The sequence below is a fragment of the Kogia breviceps genome, chromosome 15 (genome assembly GCF_026419965.1).
Source record: "Kogia breviceps isolate mKogBre1 chromosome 15, mKogBre1 haplotype 1, whole genome shotgun sequence".
Taxonomy (NCBI): domain Eukaryota; kingdom Metazoa; phylum Chordata; class Mammalia; order Artiodactyla; family Physeteridae; genus Kogia; species Kogia breviceps.
Genome location: NC_081324.1, coordinates 56,191,934 through 56,208,821, shown reverse-complemented (window position 1 = coordinate 56,208,821; position 16,888 = coordinate 56,191,934). Strand labels below are relative to the sequence as shown.

At 40.6% G+C, this 16,888-nt stretch overlaps 1 protein-coding gene and 1 pseudogene across 6 annotated transcripts in view; both read left to right on the top strand.

Annotated features, from left to right (window-relative positions):
* DLGAP1 (DLG associated protein 1) overlaps positions 1–16,888 on the top strand; it is an 858,632-nt gene that overhangs the window by 400,966 nt on the left and 440,778 nt on the right. The gene's annotated exons all lie outside the window — the stretch shown is intronic.
* LOC131742684 (PX domain-containing protein kinase-like protein pseudogene) lies at positions 7,288–8,973 on the top strand (annotated as a pseudogene).

The window sequence follows — 16,888 nt, the reverse complement described above, 5'->3', positions numbered from 1 at the left end:
CAGATGAAGAGAGGCGTGAATAATTGTCTTTTGTCTAGAAGCTCAGGGAAGGCATTGTTCAGAGATTACAATGTGAACCAGCCCTAAGGTGAGTGAGGTTTCTCCAGATGAAGAAAGGGGGCAAGGCGTTCTAAAAGGAGCAGTACCATAAGGGCATATGGATGTGACAGAAGCAAGGTGCATTCTGAGAGCAGTACCTAAATAATGGGAGCATCTTTTGCTTGTGAAGAAATGACAGAGATGATACTGAAACAAAAGATGGGATCCAGATTTTAAGCGGCCTTGGGCATCACCTTGGAATTGTTCTTTATCTGTAATCACTGGGCACAATCACAGGCTTCTTCTGGGGTGGGGGTGAGTCCTGTCATGATACAATTGTTTTAGAAAAATTAACTCTGGCAAGAGAAGGAAGAGAGACTGAGAAGAATGTGGTGAAATGGTCGGGGGAGAGGGGCAGGAGCACAGTGGTGGGGCTGGAGGCTGCAGGCTGCCATCCTCCCCTCTGGGCCACCATGCAGCTACCACATAACAGACTCTACAGCAACTCTATGAAAGTCTTAGATGAAAACATAGGAAGAACGTTCTTTGACATAAATCACAGCAATGTCCCTTTTGACCCATCTCCTAGAGTAATGGAAATAAAAATAAACAAGTGGGACATACTTAAACTGAAAAGCTTCTGCACAGCAAAGGAAACCATAAACAAAACTAAAACACAACCCACAGAATGGGAGAAAATATTTGCAAATGATCCAACCGACGGGATTAATCTTCAAAATCTACAAACAGCTCATGCAGCTCAATATCAAAATGAAAACAAGCAACCCAATCAAAAAATGGGAAGAAGACCTAAATAGACATCTGTCCGAAGAGCACATACAGCTGGCCAAGAGGCACATGAGAAGATGCTCAACATCACTAATTATTAGAGAAATGCAAATCAAAACTAAAATGCGATATCACCTCTCACCAGTCAGAATGGCCATCATCAAAAAAAATCTACAAACAATACATGCTGGAGAGGGTGTGGAGAAAAGGGAACTCTCCTACACTGTTGGTGGGAATGTTAATCAGTAAAGCCACTACAGAGAACAATATGGAGGTTCCTTAAAAAACTAAAAACAGAGCTAACATATGATCCAGCAGTCCCACTCCTGGGCATATATCTGGAGCAGACCATGGTTCGAAAGGATACATGCACCCCAGTGTTCACTGCAGCCTACTTACAGTAGCCAAGACGTGGAAGCAACCTAAATGGCCATCAACAGAGGAATGGATAAAGAAGATGGGGTATATGTATACAATGGAATATTACTCAGCCATAAAAAAGAATGAAGTAATGCCATTTGCAGCAATATGGATGGACCTGGAGATTATCATACTAACTAAAGTAAGTCAGAGAAAGACAAATGTCATATGATATCACTTATGTGAAATCTTAAAAAGATACAAATGAACTTATTTACAAAACAGAAGCAGATGCACAGACTTAGAAAACAAACGTATGGTTACCAAAGGGGAAAGGTTGGGGGGAGGGATAAATTATGAGGTTGGGATTAACATATACACACTGCTATATATAAAATAGATAACCAACAAGGACCTACTGTATAGCACATGGAACTCTGCTCAATATTCTGTAATAACCTAAATGGGAAGAGAATTTGAAGAAGAGAGACATGTATATGTATAACCGAATCACTTTGCTGTAATCTGAAACTAACACAACATTGTTAATCAACTTTACCCCAATATAAAATAAAAATTTTGGACTTCCCTGGTGGTGCAGTGGTTAAGAATCCGCCTGCCAATGCAGAGGACCTGGGTTCGAGGCCTGGTCCAGGAAGATTCCACATGCTGTGGAGCAGCTAAGCCACAACTACTGAGCCTGTGCTCTAGAGCTTGTGAGCTACAACTACTGAAGCCCATGCACCTAGAACCCATGCTCTGCAACAAGAGAAGACACTGCATTGAGAAGCCCGTGCACCCCAACAAAGAGTAGCCCCTGCTCAACGCAACTAGAGAGAAGCCCGCACACAGCAACGAAGACCCAATTCAGCCAAAAATAAATAAATTTACTTAAAAATAAAATAAAATAAATTTTTTTAAAAGACGCTGCTGGGCTTCCCTGGTGGGCGCAGCGGTTGAGGGTCCGCCTGCTGATGCAGGGGACATGGGTTTGTGCCGTGGTCTGGGAGGGTCCCACATGCCACAGAGTGGCTGGGCCCATGAGCTGTGGCCACTGGGCCTGTGCATCCGGAGCCTGTGCTCCGCAACGGGAGAGGCCACAGCAGTGAGGGGCCCGCATACCACAGAAAAAAATAAATAAAATTTTTAAAAAATTAAAAACATAAAAAAGAGGCCGCTGAAGACTTAAAACCTGAAGTATGAAGACTTAAATATGGGAGGTGTGGATCAAAGCTGAGTCATGCATGTGTAGGCAAGAAAGACTTTACTCTCCCAGGTTCATACCTGGGTCTATGAAATAAACTAACAACACAGACTAAACAGGAGAAAAAGTATACAAATGCACTTTTTTTAAACATCTCTATCCGAGTATAATTGCTTTACAATGGTGTGTTAGTTTCTGCTTTACAACAAAGTGAATCAGTCATACATATACATATGTTCCCATATCTCTTCCCTCTTGCATCTCTCTCCCTCCCACCCTCCCTATCCCACCCCTCTAGGTGGTCACAAAGCACCGAGCTGATCTCCCTGTGCTATGCGGCTGCTTCCCACTAGCTATCTATTTTACTTTTGGTAGTGTATGTATGTCCATGCCACTCTCTCACTTCGTCACAGCTTACCCTTCCCCCTCCCCATATCCTCAAGTCCATTCTCTAGTAGGTCTGTGTCTTTATTCCCATCTTGCCCCTAGGTTCATGACCTTTTTTTTCTTTTTTTTTTTTTTTAGATTCCATATATATGTGTTAGCATACAGTATTTGTTTTCCTCTTTCTGACTTACTTCACTCTGTATGACAGACTCTAGGTCCATCCACCTCATTACAAATAACTCAGTTTCATTCCTTTTTATGGCTGAGTAATATTCCATTGTATATATGTGCCACATCTTCTTTATCCATTCATCTGTTGATGGACACTTAGGTTGCTTCCATATCCTGGCTATTGTAAATAGAGCACAAATGCACTAACTTTTAATGTTATATCCATGGGGGCATCACAGGGGGAAAAAAAGTTAATACCCGAAAGAGATTTGAGCATGCATATACCATATTGTCTTAACAAGGGAAGTGGAAGAGGGATGTAGGCCACTTCAGGGAGAGTGAATGATTTTTAGGAAAGATGGATGGGGCTTTGGAAGGGTAGATGGGAGACGTGATGGTTGTGAAAGAGCTTGTCTGGCTGTGATGGGGACTTCTCGTGTTCTCTCCTATGTTAAGAGTCAGTCTTACCGAGGTGATGAAACTCCCAGGAAGGGATGGATGAGAGTTGAGTTCCTTTGGGAGGATCTGTATGTCGGGGAATTCAGAGAAGACCTTTCCCTGCATTTGCATTTTTAGCTCGAAATCAGCCTTACACCAATGAAGCATATTTTAGGGTGGCATATTCTGCCACCCTTCACATTCAATAAACAATTCTTAATTGTTGGGAAAGTCAAAGATGAATATGGCATGACATTTGCCATTAGGACTTGGAGCGAGAATTTAGGGGTCTGATAAGAGGAGAAACATTAACTTCAGAGTAGAATGAAGAGCCAGAGGCAGGGGTGTGTGTGACATTTTTGAAGAATGGTGATTTTAGATCTGTTTAGCCTGCACAAGGTGAAGGTTTAGTAGGTGACAAGTAAGAGAGTAAGTCTTTTCCAACCTGGCTCCACATCAGCTCCAAGGGGAACTTTACTGACTCACCTTCTTTCCAGGCACTTCCTGGACATCTGTGTTGCAAACAAATGACCAAGTAAAATTACCAATAGAACTTGATGCACAACTAGGGTTGAGAACTATTGGAACAGATATTAGGAATGGGATTATGGATGCTCTGCGTTTTAGAGAACACAGTGAGCAGTGGATTGCTGTGGACCAGGCATGATGGAGGGAGATCCCTGTCCAAGTGGCTAAGCAGGGATGAGAAGGAAGAAACGAGACACAAAGATACACTGATAGTCATGGAGGCATGGACAGGAGGGAGAGAGTAGGCAAACAGCAGTCTGCTGCATCATAAAGTCTTGAGAACATGCCGATGTTCACTGCCCCACCCAGAGTCCCCAGTATCTTGACTCACAGCATGAGAATGGAGTAGGTATTTGTTGAATAAATGACTGAATCTAGTAAATACATGGGGAAAAAAAACCCCAGGAAAGCTGAGGGGTTGTGGAATATGGTAGCACCAAAACATAATTCAGGAGAATGAATGTTTAGAGGAAAAACCTGAATCCAATTTTAGACTTAGTAGGTTTAAGTAAACAGACATGATGATAGAGGTTCAAACGTTTGACAAGCCAGTGTTACAACAGGAAGCCGTCGGGCTCCTAAGTTTCTGTAAGTTTCCATCACTCCCTCCTGTTTCGTTTGTATTTGACTAGGGGACTAAAATATGCATAATGTTTCTAACAGGCAAAATCTACCCTGGGATCCACTGAGTGCCACTAGAGGGTCTGGTATCTGCTCTAGAGAAATCCTGATTGAATGACAAAGACGCTAAGAACAATAAGTCACGATGGAGGAGCAAGGTAGGAAGAATGGAGCCTGTGAACCGCAGATATTCCAAAGTAGGGAAGGATTAAGGTTGTAGGGAATGCCTGTCTATATTTCAAAGCCAACTGCCAGCTTCCCACTACGCCTCCCCAATCCAGCACATCCCACCCAACGCGCGCGCGCGCACACACACACACACACACTTGCTTGGGCAGTTAGAGACCCAAAGAGTCTGTTGAGCAGACTTTTGACTTTTTGGGAACCATAATATAGAAAGAAATGCCTGAGGCAAAAGGCTAATGCACCGTCAGAAATCACGGCCACCTTCCATTTATCCAAGCTCCACGCTAATTTTTTAACTTTAAAAATATGCCCCATTATTTCCAGCTTGATCTCCTAGTGATTTTATGTAGGTTATTTTGATGAAAGCTGAAAATCTTTCACACGCTGGTTGTTCTATACTGTGTAGCCAAAATTAATAGACCAGAAACACCTTCCTTTTAGTGACACTTTTTCCTTTTCTGATTCATGTGGTTTACCTTTTTTTTTTTTTTTCACAGTACGGATCAGTGAGTATTCTGCTAATCTAACTGATATATATTTCAGGGATAACAACAGACCATTAACATTGGCTGAGGGCAGGACTGGAGAATATTCATGTTACCTTCTGTGAAGAACAGGCTAAGAAGGCTAGAAGGGAAAAGGGGGTTACTAAGGAGGAGGGAAGTCCTCCTAGCTTTTCAGTATTAACCTACCTGGCTCCATCCATGATACCCAGGAAACAAGACAAAAAGATTCAAAAAATATTAATACCATAGAGAGGAAAATAGAGTTTCGATTACCTCAAGTCCATTGATCCTTCTTTAATGATGAAAGAAACAGCATCTGAAACAGAGAACACATAAGTGGCTCAGAAATAGAAAGCTGCCTCTCTCTCCGAAGTCAATGTGACAAATCTTGCTTAAGGCAGACAAGTCTACTTATTTGAACCATACAGCTTGAACCATATATAAGAATTCTTTAATTATGATATGACCTTAAGTTAAATTCCCTGGAATTTCTGTGGATTCCTCAAAATTCATCCGGAATATTCAGTGCTCTTAAGCTCTTAAATCATCCGCTGGGACTCCAATCAGGCTGTCAGTTCTTTGAACTTCTCCACCTTTAAACCCTGTCACCCAGTCCTTGCTGGACTTCCTTCCCAGAGCCTGAGGCTGTGCCAGTACCAACACCCAAAGCGAACACAGACACACCCGTGCAGAACACGGACGCACCCACACACCCTTTAACTGTGAACAAATGAAGATGAAAGCATTGATGAAACTGGCAGAGCTAATGACCCCTTCCAGTGTCTGCTGGCTGGTCCCTGTCCTCCTGTTGGGAATTTTCTCCGTATCTATGACATCCCTCTCTCCAACCTCTCTGCCTCTCTTCTTCTCTATTAAAACAGCAACAGATTTGATACCATCAGTTTGTCTTTGATGGAAACACTTTCACTCAAAATGCCATGTCTTTCGAACGTTCCCATTGGATGCCTGTTTGTGTCAATATCTGTAAAATGAAAGATTTTCTGTTTCAAGTTGAAAGAGTTTCTAAGCTGAACATTAAGCAGGGATAACTTTAAATGCCTTGAAGATAAATCTGCTTCTGATGTTAACCTGCCTGAACAAGAAGAAAATGGACCCCCAAAGAAATTAGATCCTTGGGCTACTGTCTTCTTTTATTTTTTTCTTTTTTCTATCTCTTAAGAGTCATTCTCTTCTCATTTCTCTGCCCAAGGCGTCTGGACCCAGGGCTAATTCTTAGGGCATCCTCTCTCTCTCCACCACCCAGAGTAGAGACTCCAAACACAACCCTAACAGATGTCTAATAGAATCCCTTGGGAAGCTTTCTGTCCAAATACTGAATGCTTCCAGTGTGTTTCCCTCATCTTTCTTATCTTCCCACTGGGGCCACACTTCTCTAAGCTTCATCCTCTACCACCCTCATTAAGAATTGGTGCTGGGCTTCCCTGGTGGCGCAGTGGTTGAGAATCTGCCTGCTGATGCAGGAGACACAGGTTCGTGCCCCGGTCCAGGAAGATCCCACATGCCGCGGAGCAACTAAGCCCGTGAGCCATGGCCACTAGGCCTGCGCGTCCGGAGCCTGTGCTCCGCAACGGGAGAGGCCACAACAGTGAGAGGCCCACATACCGCAAAAAAAAAAAAAGAATTGGTGCTAACACCAAAGGAAACCATAAACTAAATGAAAAGACAACCTACAGAATGGGAGAAACTATTTGTAAACGATGCAACCAACAAGGGCTTAATCTCCAAAATACACAAACAGCTCATACAATTCAACAACAATAAAAGCAAACAATCCAATATAAAAATGGGCAGAAGACCTAAATGGATATTTCTCCAAAGAAGAAATACAGATGGCCAATAGGCACATGAAAAGATGCTCAACATTGCTAATTATTAGAGAAATGCAAATCAAAATTAGAACGAGATACCACCTCAGACCAGCTAGAATGGCCATCATTAAAAAGTCTGGGCAGTGGCAGCGGATCCACCCAAGTGATGGGAGTCGGTGCCTCTGGACCTGCCCCTGGTCCTGAGGTGTTGGTGGATGGGCATTCCGGGATGGCCTTCATGGAGAAGCCACTGGCCAGCAAGGTCCTGCTGGACAACACGGTGCCGCTGACAGCAGCCATCGAGGAGAGCCAGAGCCTGCAGTCCCACATAGAATATATCATTTGGGTACAAAGAGGAATTTCTGTAGAAAATAGCTGGCAGATTGTTAGGAGATACAGTGACTTTGATTTGCTGAACAACAGATTGCAGGCCTAAGTCTACCTCTTCCTCCCAAAAAACTGATTGGTAACACGGATCGTGAATTCATAGCTGAGAGGCAGAAAGGTCTTCAGAACTATCTCAACATTATCACCACAAATCAGATCTTGTCTAATTGTAATCTGGTTAACAAGTTTTTAGATCCAAACAACTATTCTGCAAACTATACTGAGATTGCCTTACAACAGGTTTCCATGTTCTTCCAATCAGAACCAAAGTGGGAGGTGGTGGAACCATTGAACCATTGAAATACATAGATTGGACGATAAGCAAGAAACATTTCTTAATGAAGAGTAAAAATCAGCCAAAGGAGCTGCTAGTGTTAAGCTGGGCTGACCTTGGTCCTGACAAGTATCTGTCAGATAAAGATTTTCAGTGTCTAATCAAACTTTGCCATCCCGTTTGCACCCTTACATCTATCATGTTACCTTTGCCACAGCTAACAAATCCTCAGCATTGCTAATTAGAATGTTTAATGAAAAAGGAACTTTGAAGGACCTGATCTACAAGGCAAAACCAAAAGACCCATTCCTAAGGGACTACTGCAACCCTAAGAAGATCCAAGGCCTTGAACTTCAGCAAACAAAAACATACGGGCGACAAATATTAGAGGTACTAAAGTTTCTCTGTGACAGAGGATTCCCTTATGGGCATCTTCATGCTTCCAACGTGATGCTGGAAGGGGGCACTTGCTGGCTGCTGGACCTTGAGAATTCCTTGCTGGGCCTTCCTTCTTTCTACCGATCTTATTTCTCACAATTCAGGAAAATCAATACATTGGAGAGTGTGGACGTCCACTGCTTTGGCCACTTGCTGTATGAGATGACGACCGCCAGACTCGGTGCCTGTAGACTCCTTCTCTCCTGCACTGTCTATGGCTGTGGTGGCCATGTTGGAGTCTACACTGTCTTGTGAAGCCTGTAAAGATGGCAGGTCCACCATTTCCTGGCTCTTACAGACACCACTATTCAGTGATGTTCTGCTAACTACCTCCGAAAAGCCACGGTTTAAGATCCCCACAAAGTTAAAAGAGGCATTGAGCGTTCCCAAAGAATGTATAGAAAAGAGGCTAATTGATGAACAGAAACAGGTCCACCAGCATCAAAGACTGATGAGAGCTCAGCCTCACCATGGATCTGAAGAAGAAAGAAAACAGAGGAAGATTATAGCTTGAAAGAAGTCCAAACTATCTGCTGTTGAAACTAGTGAAGAGCATTCAGCAAAATACAGCAACTCCAATAATTCAGCAGGATCTAGGGCCAGCTCACCTCTCACATCACCATCATCACCGACTCCACCCTCCACAACAGGAATGCCCGCATTACCTCCTCCTCCTCCTCCTCCTCCTCCTCCTCCTCCTCCTCCTCCACCCACACAGCTTCTGCCCCAGGCTGTGAATGGTATGAGCCAAGGGGCCTTACTCAGCTCCATCCAGAATTTCCGAAAAGGAACTTTGAGGAAAGCCAAAACCTGTGATTATAGAGCTCCTGAGATCGACTAAAGCTTTGTGTGTACACTTGGAGGGACAAGTTCTTTTTTTTCCTTCCACCTCCAACCCCTAAAGTACCCTCTTTCTGGATGAATAATTGCTGAGCCAGTACAGCAACATACGACTTTGCAGATGCTCATGTAAGAAGTTCTTCAAGAGGGAAATAGTCTTCAAGTAGAGAAGTCAGGCTAGCATTGCTGCCTTAAGAAATATTTTGCTCCTTTGTTACTATTGAAAAGGAATCTTGTTCATCCTCTAATGGTCATCTTTTGGTGGCAGCTGCATATTGGAATCAATTATTTCCACCAAGAAGGAAATGGACAAAAAACAAAAACAATGACAACATACAGTCACAGCGGTGAATGGCCTTTGTGTTGCAGTCCTTCCTATACCATCAGACAGCTCCTAGAAATGTTCCTCTCATAGTTCATTTCTCTATTCTAAAGCATTTTCTGCTTATTTCTTAGATAACTCCCATTTTTGCTACCTTAATTCCATCCTAGACGTTAACACTGTAGCCCAAAGCACAGTTATGCCGCTGAGAGTCAGAGAAGCAACTGAGTTCTTCATTTTCCCCTCAAATAGAACGGGGAAAGTTCATAACAGTCTCTTAAGTTCAAACAGGAACTCCACTGTGGTTATAGAACTCAGGGCTAAAGGAACTACTCTAGACTCTTTGTTCACTTTAGTTAGTATGTATCGAACAGACAAAAAAAAAAAATGTTCACATCAGAAAAAGCTCTTTAGAGGATCTGCTCAATCCTCAGCAATTAAGTCAAGTTTGGGGTTTGCCGGGGGAGGGTGTTATTATTACAACACAAGTACATTTGGCAAAATGAGTTCTGCTTTTTAAAAGACTTACCCAAATAGATCATCTTTTTAAGGTTACTCATTTATTAGAAAGATCCTTTATCCTATGATTTGCTTAAACCCTTAAATAAAATGCACTTTAAAGGATTATAAATAATCCATCTAAAAATTCAAGTTACACACATCAGTGTTGGTTACTATGCAGAGAGGATGTCATTGTGCAGTTTCATATAATCTGTGATAAATGTTCAGCTGTATTTTTTATTAAAATAAACCATGTCACCAAAAAATAAAGTCTACAAATAACAAATGTGGAGAAAAGGGAACCCTCATACACTGTTGGTGAGAATGTAAGTCGGTGCAGCCACTGTGGAAAACAGTATGGAGGTTCCTCAGAAAACTAAAAATTGAGTTGCCACATGATCCAGCAATCCCACTCCTCAGCATATATCCAGACAAAACTATAATTCTAAAAGATATATGCACCTCTATGTTCATAGCAGCACTATTCACGATAGCCAAGACATGGAAACAACCTAAATGTCCATTGACAGATGAATGGATCAAGAAGATGTGGCATATATACACAAAGGAATATTACTCAGCCATAAAAATGAAATAATGCCATTTGCAGCAACATGGATGCAACTAGAGATTATTATACTAAGTGAAGTCAGACAGAAAGACAAATATATGATATCACTTATTTGTGGAATCGAAAATATGACACAAATGAACCTATCTATGAAACAGGATCACAGACAATAGAGAATAGACTTGTGGTTGCCAAGGGGTGGGGGAGAAGGAAGGATTGGGAGTTTGGGATTAGCAGATGCCAACTATTATATATAAAATAGATAAACAATGAAGTCCTACTGTATAGCACAGGGAAATAGATTCAATATCCTGAGATAAACCATAATGGAAAAGAATATGAAAAAGAATGTATGTACATATATAAATGAGTCACTTTGCTGTACAGCAGAAATTCATACATTATAAATCAGCTATACTTCAATTCCTTTTTTAAAAAAAAGGAATCATTGCTAATACCCTGTTGGGGGAAGAAAGGAAGAAGAGGTGTTTCCTACTGTCCCAAGGCGCAGTGATCATGAAGGGGCACTTCTGAAGGGCAACCCGTGTTCTACTGGCCTGTGTCAGCATCCAGGACACTCGGGACCGCAGTGGGATTCTGGAGAGGGGGGCATTAGATAGGGTTCTAGCAGTGTGAAAAGACATCAACAGATCCCCGAAATGCAGAGATTTCACTGCTGAAGATTCGAGTGTTAACATGCGTGGCTGATGATGTGACCAGGATGATGAAACAGAGGAGCGCATCAGAAAAACTGTTACCATAGACATAGGCATAGAGATGCTCACTAACCGAGTAAAACAGAAGCATCCAAACTTTTCGTCTTTTTAACAGTAATCTGGAAAATGGCAGCAAGATGACATCATTTTTGAACTCCCCAAATCACCCTATACAACTAGGAGACCAAAAGCAAAACCTCACAGGCCACATCTACAGTCAAGTGGTGGGAAAACATATCCCTGGGTACCCCCAGTGTATGTGTGGGTTGGAATCAATGACTGGTGATGTTAAGATATGCGTGGGGTTTTTGTTTGTTTGTTTGTTTGTTTTTTGCGGTACGCGGGCCTCTCACTGCTGCGGCCTCTCCCGTTGTGGAGCACAGGCTCCGGACACGCAGGCTCAGCGGCCATGGCTCACGGGCCCAGCCGCTCTGCGGCAAGCGGGATCCTCCCAGACCGGGGCACGAACCCGAATCCCCTGCATCGGCCGGGGGACTCTCAACCACTGCACCACCAGGGAAGCCCCAAGATATGCGTGTTACAGGAAAGAGAAAGAAAGGAGGCAAAAGGGCCTCCTATGGCCCCAGGAGCCTGTAGAGTTTTGTTGGTGCTGGAGCAGCCTGGGCCCCGTGGACCCTCAACAGAGACCCATAACAGACGTAACCAACGTACCCTCTGAGACAAAGCCCCACAATGAGGAGAAAATGCTGGGGATGGAGTCCATATTGAGCAGGAAAGAGACAACAGGGGCAAAGGAGACAAGAGAAAGAGAAGATCCAGATAAAAGCTGGGGAGGGGGAAAGAGTAGATACCAGACACTGTAAGGCTGTCATTGTGAATGCTTCCCAAAACAGATGCGGGGTGCTAGAGCTGTGAAGCCAGGGAGCTCTCCTGATCCCACCCTCCCTCCTAAGAGTAAAGAAAACTCATGCCAGTTAAACATTAGTACAGAAAACAATTGCAGTCAAAGCCATAAGGGAAAATGGACTGTGAAACACAATGTCCCTACAGACATGAAACGCATGCTGGCAAGACAGGCCGACCAAAAATGACAATCTAATAATTCATACATATCAAGCTAAATAAAAGGGAAATAAACGATAGATGCCTTGAAAGAACAGCATAACCCCAAATTTAAAAAACTCAAAAAGATGCTAATTAGAGAAAACACAGACTTGAAAAGCAAGTCTATAAAACTTGGGAAAATATTAGAGAGGAAAGAAAAATTCACTTTAAAATCTCAGACTAAATAAGAACAACCAAAGCAGTGAATGAACACCACAGAAAATGCCTGAAGAAAAATAGAATGGGAAAGAATGACTATTTTTTAAATAAAAAGATAAAATATATATACATACTTATATATATATACATATATGTAAAAAAGATATAGACAACAGGAAAGGAGATCTAGTATCATAGAAGTACCTAAAAAAGAGAATCCGTGTAATGAAAGAGAACATATATCATCAATTATAATTCAAGAATATATTTTTCTGAAATTACAAAAATACTTGCACTACATATTGAAAGGACATACCTGGCAAAATTGACCCAGAATGGCCTGCACCTAAACATAGTCTAGTAAAACTATTGATCTTTAGATAAAAAGAAAAAATTCTTTCTGGTGCCAAATTTAAAGGTTAATATCCCTTATAAAGAAAAAAAAATGAGACTGTTATCAGACTTGGCAATAGCACTGCTTTATGCCAGAGGACAACAGGGTAATGTTTAAGAAATACAAGGAAAGCAAACCTGAGCTAAGGAGTTTATATCCAGCTACACTGGTCTTTAAATGTAACGGTCACAATCGTTTATGCCCACTTAAGAACCCAGAGTATAGTTCCTATGAGTCTTTGCTGGGAAATTTACTGGAGAACAAGCTTCAGACAGCCAAAATGATGGAAGAGACATCAACAGTAGCAGTGGTAGTGAGCACTAAATACAGTGTATTTGTTTGTATAAGTTAGAGTCCCTGTAGGTTCTAAGGGAGAGGGGGTAAGAGGAAATGGCCAAAGGGTGGAGGGTAGATGAGAAAGAGGATATGAGACGTAGGGGAAGCCCCCCTGATTGTCTCATAGGCATCAATGGGGAGGAAAAAGGTATTCGTTGAAAGTAGATTCTGGGGAACGGGAAACAGGGAGAAGAAGGGGTCACTAGCTAATGTCAATTTCATTCATAGTAGGATGTTAGGAGTAAATAGTAAAAGGGGGATTAAAGGTATCATACACAGATATTAGTAAGTTCATATATCATATTAGCTCATGTCAAAATATTAATAAAAAGGCATCAGAACAAAGAAACACAAACCTTTCTAAATACAAAAAGATATGCAAAAGAGAGAGAGCAAGCAAACATTGTAGACCAGTACTTCTCAAACTATTGGTCAGGAAGGACCAGTAGTTTTTTTTGTTTGTTTGCTTTTTGTTTTTTTGTTTTCCCCCCGAACAATGGCAAACTGCTATTTCTGTAAAATACACAGTCACATGCTTGGACTTTACGGCAGATTGCCTAAACATTTCTAAATGTGTTCTTTTGCCTTCTGTACATATACCATGGCTTAGTAACAAACAGTTCATGGATCACACTGGTAAGGACCATCCAGTGAAAGAATAGGAATGTAAAGCAATAAGATCAGGGGTGCGTGTATATATTATATATATGGAAATATACATAACATTAATGTGACAAAACTGATGCCTGTTAAATTAATTAAACAAGGAGGCCATTAGACTCATGCCCTGATGCCACGGAACCCTGTGTAAGCAAACCAAAACCTAAGACTGTAAATGCTTCCAGGTTACAAAATTGAGACCTAAGGACAACCCATCACAGAGAGCCAACTGGGCTTTAAGCTGCAGCTGATCAGTAATTTCCTTACTTTGCTTCCACCTTTTCTCTGTAACTTTCTCCCCAGGCTTCCGTCAGTGGAGCTATTAGAAAGTTCCAGTTTGGCCCTGCCCTTTTGAATCAATTTTTGCTCAGATCTTAAATTTTTTAAGATCTTTAAACATGTCAGACATTTAGATCCTATTAATAAATGTAAAAGGGCTTAATTCACCAATTTATTAGAAAGGATTTTCAGATTACGTAAAGCAAAATCCAACACTCCAGGTTAATATGTTGATATATTATTTATGTATATTTTATATATGTATACTTTTCTCCACTTGGAATAATACATGTAATTTTTTCAGATGAAGGAAAGTCTGAAAATTATGCTAACACTTGTCTAATAAAGAGGAAGTGGATAAAAATATATATGATACAGGTGCATATGTAAAATTAATACATATATAAGTAAACATTAACCTTAATGGAAGCATAAATCAGAGCATTTAAAAATAAAATAGTAACCAAAAGGTAGAGGTAGGAAATAGGACAGAGGGGAAGAGGGGATAAGAATAAAAACTAGACTTGTTTTCTAAATTTGACTTTAGAGTCATATAAAAATTTGCATAATTGTAAAATTAAATTTAACATAAAGCAATCTCTAAACATCAAAATGTGACAGCTGAGCCTTATGTCCAGCAGGTGGCATAACAACACCAGGAGGACCCTTCCAAGTGTCTTTGAAACAGAGATTTGACTGTTGTCCTAAGTGGAATGTTACCATAAAGACAAAAACAACTACAGAGAAGCTTAAACTGATATTTTCATCATTCTCTTGGTGGTATCTTAATATTTATTCTGAGACCATGTGTGTGTATTATGGATAAAAGCAAATGAGTAATTACACTCATATCATTGAAAACCTGAATATTTGACATAAGGAAAGTACACAGCAAAAAATAAAATCCTCTACTACTAAATTTGAATAAGAAGTATTTTATGATAGACATTTTATTAAATAATTCGTAGCTTTGTCCTCTGAAAAGACTTAGAAACAAGTGCTCGATCTCACACACTGAGATTATGGTCTCCCCATAACCATTTTCTACTAAAAGGAATCAGGTGCTCCTTGAAGAAACAGCTGATTACAGATCTGTGGCAGGAAATATATAAGAGAGTATCAGAATATCAAAGGCAGCTTTAATGATATCAGAATGCTGATATTATGTTAAAGAAGAAGCTCCCAGCAGCCAAAGGTGAGAAAACTTAAACAATAATAAACACAGTAACTGCAATAAGTTGAAACACATCAAGTGTGCTAAACTTCGTGTATTCCTAATGATACTATGAAAATAAAATACTACTGACCATCCTTGAAAATGCAGGGAAACCAAAATCATTACTTTACAAACTAGCAAATAAAGAGGAGAGATCAGGGAGGATGGAGGATGGAGGAGGGATGGAATGGGAGTTTGGGGCTAGCAGATGCAAACTAGTATATAAGATGGGTAAACAACAAGGTCCTACTGGATAGCACAGGGGACTATATTCAATATCCTGTGATAGACCATAATGGAAAAGAATATGAAAAAGAATATATATATGTATAACTGAATCACTTTGCTGTGCAGAAATTAACACAACATTGTAAATCAACTATACTTCGATTTTAAAAATTACAAATAGAAAATAAAGGGGAGAGATCAAATATTTATCCTGCTTTCTCTATACAAACTATTCCAAGTAACCAAGTAGTAGATGAGATGTTTCTTTTCATAGAAGTATTTCATTTAATAAGGAATTTTAAAATTTCAATGCCACCATTTTACAACCTTTAATGAATCATCAGATTCAGACAATAGTAATCACTGACTGCTGATATCACCAAAAAGCCATCAGGCATGTGCTTCTGGATGGAGGTATACCCCACCACCTTTGGGATATTTTTGCCAAAAACTGAACCTTAATCTGATGACATCGCTATTCAATACTAGTTCTGTGGAGCTATCGAGCATTTCAAATGTGCTGAAGCCAAATGGAGATGTGCTTTAAATGTAAAATACACACCAGATGGCAAAAACTTAGCATGAAAAAAAGAATGTAAACTACTTCAATAATATTTAATACTGACTACAAGCTAAAATAATATTTGCATATTTTAGATTTTTAAAAATTATATCATTAAAACGAATTTCAGCTAATTCTTTTCCTTTTTAAATGTCATTATAAAATTTAAAAGTACATCGATGGTTAAAATAAGTGTATAAAAGATAAAATAAAATTATGTTTATGGCTAATATTATATTTCTATTTGGACAGCCTTGCTCTAGTTGTAACTACAGCTTACAGGAAATACCTTGGACAAAGGAACATGTTACATGGCACCAGAAGAACGGAAGTAGCAAAATCCAGGCTTCTGGAATCACTGTAATTCACATTTCTAATCCATTTTAACGAGAGTCAAATTTAACACAAATGTATGTGCCTGAGCATTATAATTCGTGTAGAGTTAGTCATGAATATTAATATCTACGAAATCATAGATTTGGTTTCTCAGTTATATTATCACTGTTGCTCATAAAAATAAATGTATATAGGGCTTCCCTGGTGGCGCAGTGGTTGAGAGTCCGCCTGCCGATGCAGGGGATACGGGTTCGTGCCGCGGTCCGGGAGGATCCCACATGCCGCGGAGCGGCTGGGCCCGTGAGCCGTGGCCGCTGAGCCTGCGCGTCCGGAGCCTGTGCTCCGCAACGGGAGAGGCCACAACAGTGAGAGGCCCGCGTACCACAAAAAAAAATAAAAAATAAATGTATAATAATTAAAAACTTATAAAACTTTGCATTGCCTAAAGTAATTTATTACCAGTGGTATGTGAACTGCCCTATGCAAAACGCTGATAATTTGTTCCTCCTGAAATTTTTAATTTTTAAATAAACTGAAAACTTCTCA